At 39.6% G+C, this 14,749-nt stretch overlaps 1 long non-coding RNA gene across 2 annotated transcripts; it reads right to left on the reverse strand.

Annotated features, from left to right (window-relative positions):
• Positions 1 to 6,315: 6,315 nt before the first annotated feature.
• Positions 6,316 to 13,215, reverse strand: LOC123347939. 2 transcript variants are annotated; one of them, XR_006573120.1, is made up of 3 exons: positions 13,091 to 13,215; positions 10,518 to 10,566; positions 6,316 to 8,362 (listed from the first exon to the last, which is right to left on the reverse strand). It is a non-coding gene; the product is annotated as an uncharacterized LOC123347939 (long non-coding RNA). The 2 variants fall into 2 exon arrangements; XR_006573119.1 differs by lacking the exon at positions 13,091 to 13,215 and adding an exon at positions 10,682 to 10,809.
• Between the last annotated feature and the right edge of the window lie 1,534 nt (positions 13,216 to 14,749).

Below are 14,749 nucleotides of genomic sequence, written 5' to 3' on the forward strand. Positions count from 1 at the left end.
TTACACCCTGTACCTTCACTCAGGTAAGAAATGGCTTCCTCTGCATTTCCTGGGTACCCTGGGAACATTTTGCAGGATTAAACAGAGTAATGAGCTGAATCATCTCCTGCTCTGTGCTAGCCTAGAGCAGTCAAGCAGAGGCAGTGAAGCTCAGGGTTGGTGACATTCCTGGGAAGGAAATCTCTACTTGGTTCCTCCTGCAGCCTGATTGTTGCTTGGGGATTACGGGGTTTGCCCCAAGGCCAGGGGACCCTCCCCTAAAGCCAACAGATCCCATGGATCTGTGTGGGTCATATGGGCTCAGCAGAAGACCAGTGAGATTCTGTGCCTCTAACATTTCTGTTCCCTGGTAATGCCACTCCCTGAAAGTTCAATTTAATTGGAGCCATTACCTTGCCCCTTAAAAAGGAGATACCTGCACACAGAAGTGCAGAAAAGATACACTATATTGTCTAGGTAAACTGCACTACATAAAGGGGAAATGATGGATATCTCCCTGACCACAAACTACTTAGTACTTGCTTCCTTATGTAGGGATGATCCCACTGTGCTGCTGCTCCAAACGCTATTCTTCCTGTGACTTAACTGACATGAGGCTTGGGTTCCTTAGAAGGTTATAAATGTGCAGGGATTATGCAGTGCGCTTCAATGGGTTTCTATGCTCGGTTTACTGGCTCTGCCACTGATTTGATGAGGGACCTTGGTCAAGCCACACATCTCTCCAGGCCTTAGATTCCCCATCTGTAAAACAGGGATAGAGATACTTGCCTTCCTTTCGTAAAGCCCTTTGAACTCTAGGCACAAGTACTTCTATTGTTGTTACAGTTGTCCACAAATTTTAATTAAATGGTGTGGTATCTTAGGCCTTGGCTACACTTGCAAATTTGCAGTGCTGCAGCAGGGTGTGAAAACACACCCTCTCCAGCGCTGCAAATTGCGGCGCTGCAAAGCGCCAGTGTGGTCAAAGCTCCCAGCGCTGTACGTTATTCCCCACAGGGAGGTGGAGTACGGACAGCGCTGGGAGAGCTCTCTCCCAGCATGGGCGCTTTGACTACACTTAGCGCTTCAAAGCGCTTTGAAGTGCAAGTGTAGCCAAAACCTTAGTTAAGGTTTATCCCACACTAATTGAATTGTGGCTCTATAAATAGGCCACTCCTGCATAAAGCTAAAAGGCCCCACAAAACTCGTTTACCTTTCAGCCTGTTCTTAAATCCAACACTCTTTTTGTCTCTGGGTGTACAATGCCCACCACAATGGGGTCCAGGGTTATGACTGTGGCGTTGCAGTCTATATTATTTTATTAAAATATGCTAATGAGTGAATATAATGTAACTGAAATATGCTTCATGCAAAAGGTCTCTTGTAAGGTATCATTATAAAGCTTGTAATCTACTGAGTGTGATCATCCTATTTGTATAAATGTACCACTCTTGTATCTTAAACTAGAAATATGAAATATAACTCTGAGGGCCTATTGTAATTATGCAAAGTGTGGGCCAATAACGGTGGTTTGGAATCTTGATGACTCCCATTAACCAGGACAATTGACTGCAGATGGCTCTGTTTTACCTGTAAGTTTTCCTATATACCTGTGTGCTGGCAAGAAGGTAATGAAGTCTTGCAGTGACATGTGATCATGTCACCTGAACTGGAATCCATCTTTAACCTGGTGTCTTTCCATTGAGAAGGAGAGGGTGGGAACCCAGAGAGGGACAAAGGATTCCCGCCTTATGCAAAAGATTATATAAATGGGTGGAACAGAACAAAGCAGGAGGAGCCATCATGAAGAATCCCCTGGCTACCACCTGAGCTGGAACAAGAGCTGTACCAGGGGAAAAAATTGTGCCCAGGCCTGGAAGGTGTCCAGTCTGAGGAAAAAACTTACTGAAGCATCTCTGAGAGTGAGATTATCTGTATTCAGTTTGATTAGACATAGATTTGTGTGTTTTATTTTATTTTGCTTGGTGACCTACTTTGTTCTGTCTGTTACTACTTGGAACCACTTAAATCCTACTTTCTGTATTTAATAAAATCACTTTTTACTTATTAATTGACCCAGAGTATATATTAATACCTGGGGGAGCAAACAACCATGCATCTCTCTCTGTCAGTGTTATAGAGGGTGAACAATTTATGAGTTTACCCTGCATAAGCTTTATACAGGGTAAAACGGATTTATTTGGGTTTAGACCCCATTGAGAGTTGGGCATCTGAGTGTTAAAGACAAGAACACTTCCGTTGGCTGCTTTCAGGTAAACCTGCAGTTTTGGGGCAAGTAATTCAGGCCCTGGGTCTTTGTTGGAGCAGACGGGAATGTCTGGCTCAGCAAGACAGGGTGCTAGGGCCCCGAGCTGGCAGGGAAGGCAGGGGTAGAAGTAGTCTTGGCACATCAGGTGTCAGCTCCCAAGTGGGGGTTTGTGATCTAACCCATCACAATGACTAGGGCTCCTTGGAGATAATAATAATAATAATAATAATAATAATTAACAACACATAAGTCTAGAATATTAATCAAGTGTATTTGTCACTATTGTCCTACTGTTCAAATCTTGTTTAGCTATGCGCGCACACACAAAACTCTGTTTAGTCCCTTGAAAGATTTCCAAATCAACAAAGGCTAGGTCAGTTCAGAGAAATTTTCCTTGCTCAGAAGGAAATTTATTCAAGGAAAATATTTATGAAACTAAGTGATAGCTATCTAGGGTAGGTGTATCTTGAGGTGTAGCTATCTGGGATAGGGGTAGGTGTCTCTTGAGACTAGTACTTAATATGGATTTTACATAGTCATTTATGTATTATTAATTATTATTATATTCAATAAAAACATATTTACTAAAGCAATTCCTTCACTATTAGCATGTGGCTTAACCTCATTTTCTCAGAGCAATCCAGCCAGTGCCACTCTCTGTGAACCTTTGCATTTTTGCTGTGTTGAAATGAGCACATGTCTGCAGGACAGTTGGGATTTGTGACTTTCCTTTCTAAGATTCTCTCTCTCTCTCTGTTTTTAATTTTAACAAATTGTAGTTTTCTTTCTAAAGCAAACAAAACAAAACATACACACGCAAGAACTCCCCCAAAGGAAGGCTGTACTCTGGAGGAGAAATGAGGAGCTTAGCGGTGACAGCTGGAGAACTGCACATGGCAGTTCTTTATTGCCAGTGTTTTGTTGGGGCTATGGGAATTAAGACTACCATAAAATGGTTATTGACAATCATTAAATGCTCATGTATCCCATATTCTGTATACACACACACACACACTCCTACATCCAAATAATATGTATTCACTGCAGCTTGTGATAAAAAATTACCCTCAATACACAACCAGAGAGAAACAGCGTGCTTCCTCTCTTCCCCTTGCATAGGTGCAAATAGGCCCAAATAGTAGCAAACTGGAGGCACTGAGAGTGTGGAAAAGAAGTCTATAAAAACTCCAAAAGCAACAGAGCTGGGAGTAAGGGTAGGAGTGGACAGAGGAGGACTGCAGAGAAGCTGTGCTCCCTCAGGGCAGCATGAAAAGAGAATGGGGCCATGGAAAACTGGCATAGCAAAGGGGGTCTAAAAATTATATGATCTCCTTACTTCAAAGTTCCGTATAGGGGTTAACAGCAGGATATAGAACCTTAGATCTTTTTGGAGATGATGCAGGCACAAAATGAAGGCAAGAAAGGACCACATTTTCATAGTTAGTTGTTTGGCTGTACACTGATTTGCGTGCAAGATTACCATAAGTACAGAACAGGTAATGGTGCATGCAAATACAGTATACCCAATTAGCTATTTCCATGCACAATTATCTGGTTTCCATGCACAACTGTGAGAGGTACATGAACAAAGGAGTTGTCCATGTATACGTACATCTGGAATACTCAGTTTGCATTCCCAGCTTTGCTTGAAAGTCTGGCTTTGCATGTCCAATGCGTGAGTTTTGATATCTCCCACTTTTGAACATATTACTTTGTTTCTCACACTTAATAAAATAGTCACATTTACTGTTAATTCTCAGTATTTGCCAGTGCTGTTATGTAAATGTACATACATAACACTATTCAATGTCCCTGTGTATTATCAACTCACCAGCTTTTCTAGGCTTCTGTGGTGCAGCTTCAAAGGGTTTACATTTACCATACAGTATGAAAATGATATGATGCCTGTGACAAACTTTGCTGTGCTGCTCCTGCAGAAGAAGCAGGAAGTCTGAAGCAGGAAGCATTTTTTCACTCTCATGGCTTATAATGTCACCAGAAGCCCTTGATAAAGATATAGCTGCATCTGTTAGTCAAGGACATCGTCACTAAAGTCTGATATTAGCAGAACGATGGGCCAGATCTGCTTTCCAACAATACCAATAGCTGTTGCATTACACAGTGGACACACTAGGCTTTTTATTTTTTTCCCCTGTAAGTATGCATGCACAAGTATTTTCCAGGTATTACATATAATCCAACTTCGGTGCCTTTGAATTGGACATTTTTGTAAATGACTTGCCTTCCTAGATACAGACACAGCCACCAGAACTGGGTGAATATAATACTGACTGACTTTTTCACATTATAACTATTTCTGTCCTGAAAGTCAATGCAGTTTTCTCCACCGTTTATATATTTTCAGTTAAGCAACTGCAAGAGAAGTGTAGAGAAAAATGAATGCCACTGTACATAGCCTGCATCGATCTGACAAAGGCCTTCAACATGGTCAACAGAGAGGGCCTTTTTTTTGTTCTGAATAAATTGGGTTGTTCCCCCGCAAACTGCTGAACATCATTTGTTCCTTACATCAAGGTATGAGGGCAACTGTAGTGTATGAAAATATAGAACCAAATGCCTTTGACATTAACAATGGGGCAAAACAGGGCTGTGTCTTAGCCCCCGGGCTCTTTGACATCTACCTTTCATTCCTGCTTCTTCATGCATTTAAGGGCAGCAATGATGGCATTTATCTTCGAACCAGACTAGATGGAGGCTTGTTCAACATCGCAAGGTTTAGAGAGAAAGCCAAGGGGAAAGAGCTGGTTATGAGAGATTTCCTGTTTGCAGATGGCATGGCCTTGATTGCCCATTGTGAATCTTCCCTGCAAAATCTCTTGGGTAGATTTTCTACATCATGCAAGAGAGAAGAGATTCAGGTTGACAATTAGTTTCAAGAAGACTATGATCATGTACCAAGGAGAGGAAAAACCGGGCACCGACATCACTCTGGAGGGTAAATCTCTTGGTGTTGTTAACAGCTTTTGCTACTTGAGTTACACGATCCGCAGGAATCTTAACCTTCAGACTGAACTGACTAATAGAATCGGAAAAGCAGCTAAGAATGTCAGGCTATTACAGAACCGGGCATGGAGTAACAGCAAACTATAGACAAAGATGAAGATGTGAATCAACGAGATGTGTTCTGTCATCCCTGCTTTATGATTCAGAAACAATGACTACATATCATTGCCACATCAGCAGATTGAACAGCTTCTACATGAAATAGCTGCACAAGATTCTGAAAATAAAGTGAAAAGACAAAAATACCAAACGCAGAGCGCTGGAGCACACAAGACTGACACACTTAGAAACCACTATCAAGAAGAGGAGGTTGTGATGGCTTGCTCATGTCAGGAGAATGGGAGGAGACTTCTATCCCCAAGAATATTTTGTACAGAAAGATTCAGGATGGCTCTGCAAAGCAGGGTTGACCTTTATGGCAGTACTACGATGTGTAAAAATGATATGAAATCGTTCAACATCAATATAGAAAGCTGTGAGGAGCACACAGAATCTCATCCAATTTGGAGGGAATAGGTGGCACTGGGTGCAACTCAACATGCAGTGGCTTTGTTCCAGAGGATGGAAGCAAACTGAGAAAGAAGAAAGCAGTGTTCTGTAATCTTGGACTCTAACTCAGACAACACATGGAGCTGTGAAATTTGTAACACGCTGTGTCACTCTTGAATTGTCAACCATAAGCAGATTCATCAGGCACCTGATTAGACTTCTTATGCATATACCATGATCCAGTTTGGATTGATGGTTGCCAATGACTATGATAGTGGAGGGATACATTTGATGTCAAAACCTCAAAGGAACATTTGTAGGCTAAAAAAAAATCCCATTTAGAAACATTTAAAATCCCTATGTAAGCTATGACTAACAATATTTTAGATGAATAAACTGAAATAGGTGTGCATTTTAAATGTATTTTTCTCCATATATACTGTGTGCAGTGTTGTTCCTAGGATATTAAAGAGACAAGGTGGGTGTGGTGATTTCTTTTATTGCATCAACTTCTGTTGGTGAGAGAGACAAGCTTTCAAGCTTACACAGAGCTCTTCAGACAAGAAGGTTCAGACAAGATCTTCATAAATTGGTTCAATATATTACCTCACTCACCGTACATGCTGTTTGTTTATTTATTTTTATTTATCGGCAGTTAGACAGGAAAATTTGGCACCTTCATCTTTGTATATAGTCAAAAATATATAATCCCTAGCATAAGTTTCAATTTTCTGGTTCTCATGTATTAGCGTAACGCGTCAAGGTCTTATTTGAAAACATTTCTTATTTTTCCTTTTTTTTTTTTAAATCATGGAAATATTTTTTCCAGTGTTGATAGGTTTTGGAGAAAACCTATCTTAAGAAAAACCTGAATCTGGGATAATATTTGACATGGGTGTCCATTTAAAATAGGCTCATTAACAGAAAAGGCTAAATGAAGGCAAATTCTGCCTATGGATTGTTCTGAATAACAGCCTAACATGAGTAGCCTGAGGGCAGAATGTAGGCCTATACAATATCTGCTAGTTACCATTTTAAAGGTTTGTATGTTGTGCTTGCTTCGGCAGCACATATACTTACCATATTTGCAGCAAAACCCTATGGGCCCAATCCTGAAGTATTATTTATGTGAGTGGAGATCACCCTGTTGAATCATGCTAAGCCTCAGTCCCGGAACTCCCAGTAGGAGGATCTCTCCAGTTGCACGTAACCCCACTGTCTTCAGTAGGGCTCAATGCAATGGGAGTCTGCCCAACATTGCAGGATTGGGGCTCCCAACAACAGACAGAGGTTTATGTTCACAAGAAAAAAAACTCTCTCTAAACATGCTAGAACCCTGAGTTAGATTCACAGCTGCTATAAATTAGTGTAGCTCCACTGAAGTCAATGGCACTACGCTGATTTGCAACAGCTGAAAATCTGGTCCATGCATATATCGAAACAGCTTCTTGCTTGCACCACTGCAACCATGTTTACACTAACATTTCCCTGCAAATTTCCCAGCCTTGTTCTCATGCTGATGCCACTGCTGATAGCAATATTGAGAACAGATAAGTGTAGACAAATTTCTGGTGGCCTCTGGAGTTTTAATGCCAGCAGCCAATCTACACTATTGTTCCTACTGTTTGTCTATACTAGAGCTCCTACTGTTAACACTACTGGTTGTCTTCTACCAGTGGTAGTGTATGGTAAGAAGTTTGAAGACAAATACTAGCAAAGACATAGCTATTGTGTAAACAGGACCTAGTATTATGCTACACTTACTGTAATTTGGCAAGATTTTCCTGTGCTATCTTTCTCTCATAAAGTATCTGCATATGATCTGGGGTAATAGAAATCAGCTGGGACCATTGACAACATCTGTGCAGATTTTGCCTCAAAATCTGTACAATTGTGTGGGAGAGTTGGGCCCATATCAGTGAGATTTGGTCAGGGATTATGGCTAAAATCTGCAATTTTGGCCAAGAGACTGCACATAGAACCTAATCTTTCAAGTTGCTGAGAGCTTCCCGGAGCAGCTAAGTTTGCTCAGAGCCCAGATAAAGTAATTTGACCTAAATGGCATTGCTGATGCTCAGCACTACTCAAGGTCAGGCTCTTTACTGGAGATCTCAGGCTGTACAGGATTGCACATGCATGCCAGAGCATTATTACTGCACCTACAGGGAAGGGAGGCGGGGGAAATCAAGTAAACATAACAAAAGTACAGGAAAAGGTTCAGGTCACTTGTCAATCACCAAAGAAAACAACCAAAAATATTCTGAAGCAAAACCTATATGAACATATATACAATGTTTTCAAAATGTGAAATACATCCAATGTCTATGTGAAGAATATTTGAGGCAACTATCTCTGACTCTGATCAAGGAATACTTGTTCTCATTAACGAGCATTAGAAACCAGTGGGATCCAACAATATACCATGCCTTTGTCAACTGTCATGCTAATGCCCCATTTTAAACAGTCACTCATCTCTTTATATCCTTTCAAATGCACATTTTTGTCATACCAACTGCAAGGCATTCAAAATGTTCAGAAGCACCAGGAATTTTGCTGCATTGGAGATCTGAGACAGAAGGGCTGATGAAGGGACAGCAGTGACTGAAAGAAGAAAAAAATAATAATTAAAGATAGAGCCCAGGGAATTCTTTCCGCTATGAGACTACGGGGAGAAGGCTTTTGAGAATTGTAATGCCTCTTCAGGATTGAGCAATACCATCTTACATTTATATAATATCTTTCATTCTGTAGGATCTCAGAGCAGTTTACAAATTAACACGTTAGCTTCTAGTTTATGAAAGACAGCTGATTAATTTTTTTATATTGTGAAAGTTATTATTATTTTGGGGTTGTTTTTTTTGGTAAAAGTGCCTCTTGCATCCCATCCTCTTTGACCTAGAATCCTATCAATAAATACTGCAGTGGCACTTCAATTGAGCAAGAGGGCAGCTTCTAAGGTAAATATTTTTCTAGAGTAAGACTAAAAACCTCACCACATTGTGTCTAACTCTAAGGATTGCATCTCATATAGCCTTGCGTAATCTTACACCTAAAGAACCATTACAAAATGAATACTTTCTTAACTCTAAATTAATATGCACACATAATCTTAAGTCTCTCCCTTACTGCTAATTTAAAGTCGATATATATTTGTTGCTTGTTTGAATTGGTGTCCTTGGTCCAGTTCCTAAAGATCTCAGCCCATATCACAAAAATACAATCAGAATTAGTAGTAATTGGTTTTTTGTTTGTTTGTTTGTTTGTGGCATTTTCAGCCTTTGAAATGTAGAGTGAATGTACCACGAAATATAACTACATCACTTTTTCATTTTCAGAGGTGGTTCCTCCGGAACTGGGGAGTTTTGTGAAATTTTGTGTGAATGTTTCCATCATTTCTTCTTTATGTTGTACATATTCTTGTAGATGTAGATGAAATTTTGACCAAAAAAAGAGAGTCTCTTTTTAACATCAAAGAATGCAAACAAAGCAAATTTCCACATTTGCAGTGTAAGCCATCAGTGCCCCAAAGGGAATCCAGTTTAACAAAAGTTTAACTCTCAACAGTTCTTTTTGGTGGAATCAAATCCATTTTCCAGTACATAATGAGAGAGAAAAAAAGAACTGATTTTAAGTAGTTTTATATTTCACTTAGAGAATGATATGAGCTGCAAAATTCAGATGTGGATCCAGATGAAAACCTCCCTATTATTAAGGGTTGTTCAGATATGAAATTTTGATATGGACTTCTTCACTTCTACTTTTGTTATGAATGTTACACATATATTGGTGGGATGTCATGAAGAAATCTGCACTGTGCTTTCTCTGTTCTGCAGACAAATAAAGAACTTCAATGTAAAGGCCCATGAAACCAGTAACGTGTTAGGCCCTGATCCTATAACTAGTTACACATGTGCTTACCTTTACACATGTGAGTAGTCCCATAGTTACGCATGTGTTTTCAGAAATCGGGCCTTAATATTAAAAGAGAGAATTTTTTAAAGAAATGGAGGTTTGTAATCGTAAACATGTTTATGTTCTTGCTTTTCTATCGACAAAAGAAAGGATTTTATAAACTAAGAGGATTGTAAACCCCAAACTAATCAGACAAAAAAGAAGAGCCGGGATTAATAGTCTGTTCCCAGATCTGACTCTTGATATGCAGAGTAAAGGCCATGTAGGAAAGAAAAGTTGGAATCTGACCAATAACAAAAGTTATCAGTGTCTCAGGTACTGATAGCTGAATGCATTCTGGGCAATAGCTGTGGTTTTATAATCTCCATTTTGCATATTTCCTCAGGCATCCTTTTTTGCATAATTTACATTTTACCAATTTATTTGTATTAATTGCACAGGTACTCTGTGGTGAATAAATAACAGACTCCTGACCTCAAATTCTTACAGTTTAAAAACACAACTCAGCAGAAAACAGAACATATGCAGACACAGTGGAGTGCTGCCATTGCAGAAAGAAAGCTTTGGGGGATAGGTGGGTGGTCAAAAGCTTGAGTTTGCTAGAATAGCAAATATTTTAAGAAATATGATAGCTTGTAACCATCTCAAAGTAAACATGTTTATCAAAGCTCTGCTTGTACATGACGTATGATATAGCAAATGCATTGTGATAAGTAAACAAGGAAGTTAGAGGACACTTAATATTTCAAATCTGTTAAATAAAGTTCATGCTTAACCAGAATAAAAAAAAAATCAAAGATAAATGTAAAGCTTCAAATATACAGTATAGGTATTATAAACATACCTGCCTATACTTGAAATTATGCATTTTCATTCACAGCATGTGTATATCACTGAAAGAAACAAACAAACGTTTATTTTGCATGATAAAAATAAGATGTTTCATGTTAAATTCACTACACAATGTAACTGAACCTACACATTCTGGACAAGTATTAAAATACCTACAAAGTGCATTTTTAACGACTGCAGTTCTTAGTCTACGAGAACGCCAAAAAAAAAAAAAAAAGCTGCTGCTGATTATAGAGGGAGACTGGTAACTGAATATGCATTGAAGAGATAGTTACTAATGCAGCAGGGAGGCACATTCTTGGTGGGGGAGGGGACGTGGAACCTCATGCATGGTTACTGATCAGTAAGGAGGTACAGCATAAAATCGCTTCTTGGATTAATTGATGTTGCAAAAGCCTGATTGCTTGCAAGTTTGTCATCACTGTGTCATCTGTATCTTCACTTAGTAAACCTAATCATGTGAGCATGTTAGTCAAATCTGACACTATGTCTAGCTACAAAACTGTCTCTGTAGCAGGCATTTCCTGTAAACATTCTACTGTGTGAGGCAAAAATATAAGTCAGCTGACACATGATTGGCTTTTCTTATACTCCTTGCTGAAATAAAAAAGTAATTTGTATAAGAGAGAGGTCAGAAAACAAGTACATAAAACATTGCAAAAGCCTTAATCACAAGAGTCTATGTATTTATATAGTCCCAATCATCATAGTATCTATCTCAGCACCTCACAAACAGAGTAAATTTCAAGATCCCTGGGAGGTAGGGAAGTATTATTATCCAATTTTACAAATGGGAAACTGGTGCACAGAGATGAAGAGCAGTCTTGCCAACCCCAAGTCATAAAAAACATGAATCAGGCCCCAAAATCGTGAGATGTTTTTAAAAAATACGTCTTGTTTTTTATTTGCCTTCTGATGTTTGAGCCTTTAAATTACATATTGGTCATGTCTTCAAGCTTTTCTCCACAACCATGAGAGCTAGAAACAATACACCTTTAAAAAAAAAAAGAAAGCTGAGATTCTCATCACTTGCCTCCAAGAGCAGGGGCTTTAAGAAAACCACCAAATTGTGTGAGACTCACAATAACGTTGTAAGAATTGGCAACACTAACGAGACATGACCAATGTCATACAGGGAGTCTGTGGCAGACAGGGCCGGCTACAGCTTTTTTGTGGCCCCAAGCAGCGAAAAAGAGAAAAAAGAAAAGCCCAATCGACCTGCTGCTGAAGTGCCGCCGAAGACTGAAGCGGAGCAAGATTGAGCTGCCGCCGAATTGCTGCCGAAGACTGAGGTGGAGTGATTGAGTTGCCGCAGAAGTGCCGCTGAAGAGGAAGAGAGGGACTGAAGGACCTCACGCTGAATTGCCGCCACAGACCCGGACGTGCCACCCCAATAGCTGACGGAGTGTTGCCCCTTTCTATTGGTCACTCCAGGCACCTGCTTCCTTCGCTGGTGCCTAGAGCCAGCGCTGGTGCCTAGAGCCAGCCCTGTTGGCAGAGTTGGGACTAAACTCAGATCTCCTAAATCCATTCCACTTTCTCAGCCACAAGATGGTACAGCTGCCTAAATATGAATCTAAAGTAAGGGAGTTCTCATCCAAAACAGTGATCAGGCGGGTTTCCTACTCTGAGATACAAACTGGATAATTTAATTAACCTGAGATGGATTTAAGTTTGGGTAAAGGCTTCCTGTTGCTCGAGAACCTCTGATGTCAAGTGTCTCTCGGACAGTGTGTTCCCTTTGATGCACACACTCGGCTCTTTACCAAAAGCTTTAAAAAGTGTTGCAATGTTTTTTTTAAATAAATGTAAATGATTTTGATAGGGATGGGAAGTGGAAGGTTGAGGGAGGGAAAGCAACATTATTTTATTTCTCTGTTGGTAGGAAAGGGATTATCACTCTCTGAGTTTGCGGCAGTTTTTCTAGTTTCTGACTAAACTGAATGTTGTGAGCCTATGTATCAACAAATAGCATGACACTACAAAGCTTGTCCTATCAGTCCTCCCTGTGCACTAGACTGAAGTTATCACTTCATACACAACACATAAATGGTTGCAGTGATTGCAGAAAGACAGCAAATATCGTCAACATAAGGCAAAAGGAAGGGAAGAAAATATGTTTTTTACAAGTTGCCCCTTGCCTCATATCAAACATTTCCAGAGCCACGAATAAAAATCATAGAGGCCCTAGTGACTAATCTGTAAAAAGAAATAATAATTTCATTTCAGACTTCTAATGTAATATTATATGATGCATTTAACAAAACAAAAGTGTTAACTTGTTCTGGGCTTCTTGATTTTCCTGAAACAATCTTTCTGTTTTCTTACTCATCACTGTATGCTGATGACCTGATCTCTCTGACCTACATTTATTTCTATTCATAATATTGATTAGGATGCTACAGTTTAGCCAGTCTCAAAAAAACAAACAAACAAACAAAAAAAACCAACCCCACAACAAACAGGCCAAGTTGTGCCAGAAGATACATGCACCCAAATCCACTGATTTGGCACTTATTTGTATTTACATTGACTTCATATCTCAAGGGCATAAGCTGACCGTACATTTTCATTTTGTGGTGCTCTTCCACACATGTAGTGTTTCTTCAGGCTCTGGTTCTTTTGACATCAGCAGGAAGTGCATCTGCTTTACTGGACAGCTGAATATGGTCCATGGTGGTATTCAAAACGTTAGGCCCCAATCCTGCAAACACATATATACAACTGCACAACTCATGTGAGTAGTGGCATTCATCCACAGAGGACTACTCATATCAACAAGTTATGCATGTGTTTGCAGGATCAGAGCCCAGGTCTGAAATGTGTGTTATTGCCGTGCAATGTTTGTTTCTACATAATCTTTTTCCCAATTATCACATATCATAATGAACACAAATATATGCAGCTTCTGAATTTCCTCTTAAGTCATATTTACAGTCACTATAGGTGAAATCCTGATCCCGGTGAAGTCAGTGGCAACACCACCCTTCACTTCAATAAGGCAAGATTTCATCTCAAAAGAGTTAAGACTTAAAAAAAGAAAGAAAAAGAAAAAACCCAACACGTGTTCATATGCCTCTAGTGCAAGCAATGTTGCCAACTTTCGCAATTTTATTGTGTCTCAAGATATATGGTGTTTTCCTGAAACTTGCAAATATGAATGCTAAAAGCTCTAAAACATTTGGAGTTGGCAGCGCTGACATGTCACACACACAGCTTAAGGCTACAGTATGCTACTTAATGCTTTTCCATGCTACTGCCATTTTGAAGTACAAGCAACATGCTACAAAATTCTACAAAGATGCCCAAACACCGTGCTCAGGCACATCACAAAATAAATAACAGAGTTAAAAAAAACCCTAATATGCTGATCCTGCAATTAAGTCTGTATGGGTCAACCACTGCACCCACACAGCACTTCCAGTGAGACTCCTCACAAAGTCAATAGCACGATTGAAGCCTAAAGTTGCAAAAAAAAAAAAAAAAACCCACATAAACAAAACCCTGAATTAACAACCCAAAGGATCTAATCCTGTAAATAGATACACATGGGGATATTTTGACTTCAAGGGGCTCCATGTGGGCACATGGGGTCCACCTATCTGATCAGTTTACAGGGCCAGGCTATAGGAATATAAATAAACTTTTAAAGTTAGCCCTTGTTATCAAGTTATTGCCTTGGCTGCACTAGAGGTCCCCCCCAGAGAGTGGCTAATGGAATATAGAACACAAGTAAGGAAAGTATGGTTAAAAGCCCATCCAGTAGTATAGCTTTCTGTTTGCCAGTGACCATCATTCCCTTTGCTCAGAGCCACCTATGAGGTAAAAATCCAGGTAGGTGAGACAGTGTATAAAACTTTGAAAAAGGTTTTTGCTTGATCCTATGTCCGTTTAATTTGCACAATTGTCAACTTTCATTTCCAGTTGAATATTGGGGCCCAGTTTAGACTAGGAAAACAAATTGTGGTTTAAAAACTGTTAGCTAACACATCAGTTTAAGTGCCTCTACATTAGGGATTTCCTCTGTTTAAACCCAGAATAATTTTAAATTTGATTTAATTTAAAATGATGCAGACAGGCCCTATTAGTATCATGGGTCTGATCCAAAGCCCACTAAAGTGTGGGACTGATTTCAATGAGCTGCAACTCAAGTCTCTTAAACTGTCTCCAAGAAAACAGGAGAAGCAACACAACTGGCAACTCACGCGTCCCTCACACTATTCA

The sequence above is a fragment of the Mauremys mutica genome, chromosome 13 (assembly GCF_020497125.1).
Source record: "Mauremys mutica isolate MM-2020 ecotype Southern chromosome 13, ASM2049712v1, whole genome shotgun sequence".
Classification (NCBI taxonomy): domain Eukaryota; kingdom Metazoa; phylum Chordata; order Testudines; family Geoemydidae; genus Mauremys; species Mauremys mutica.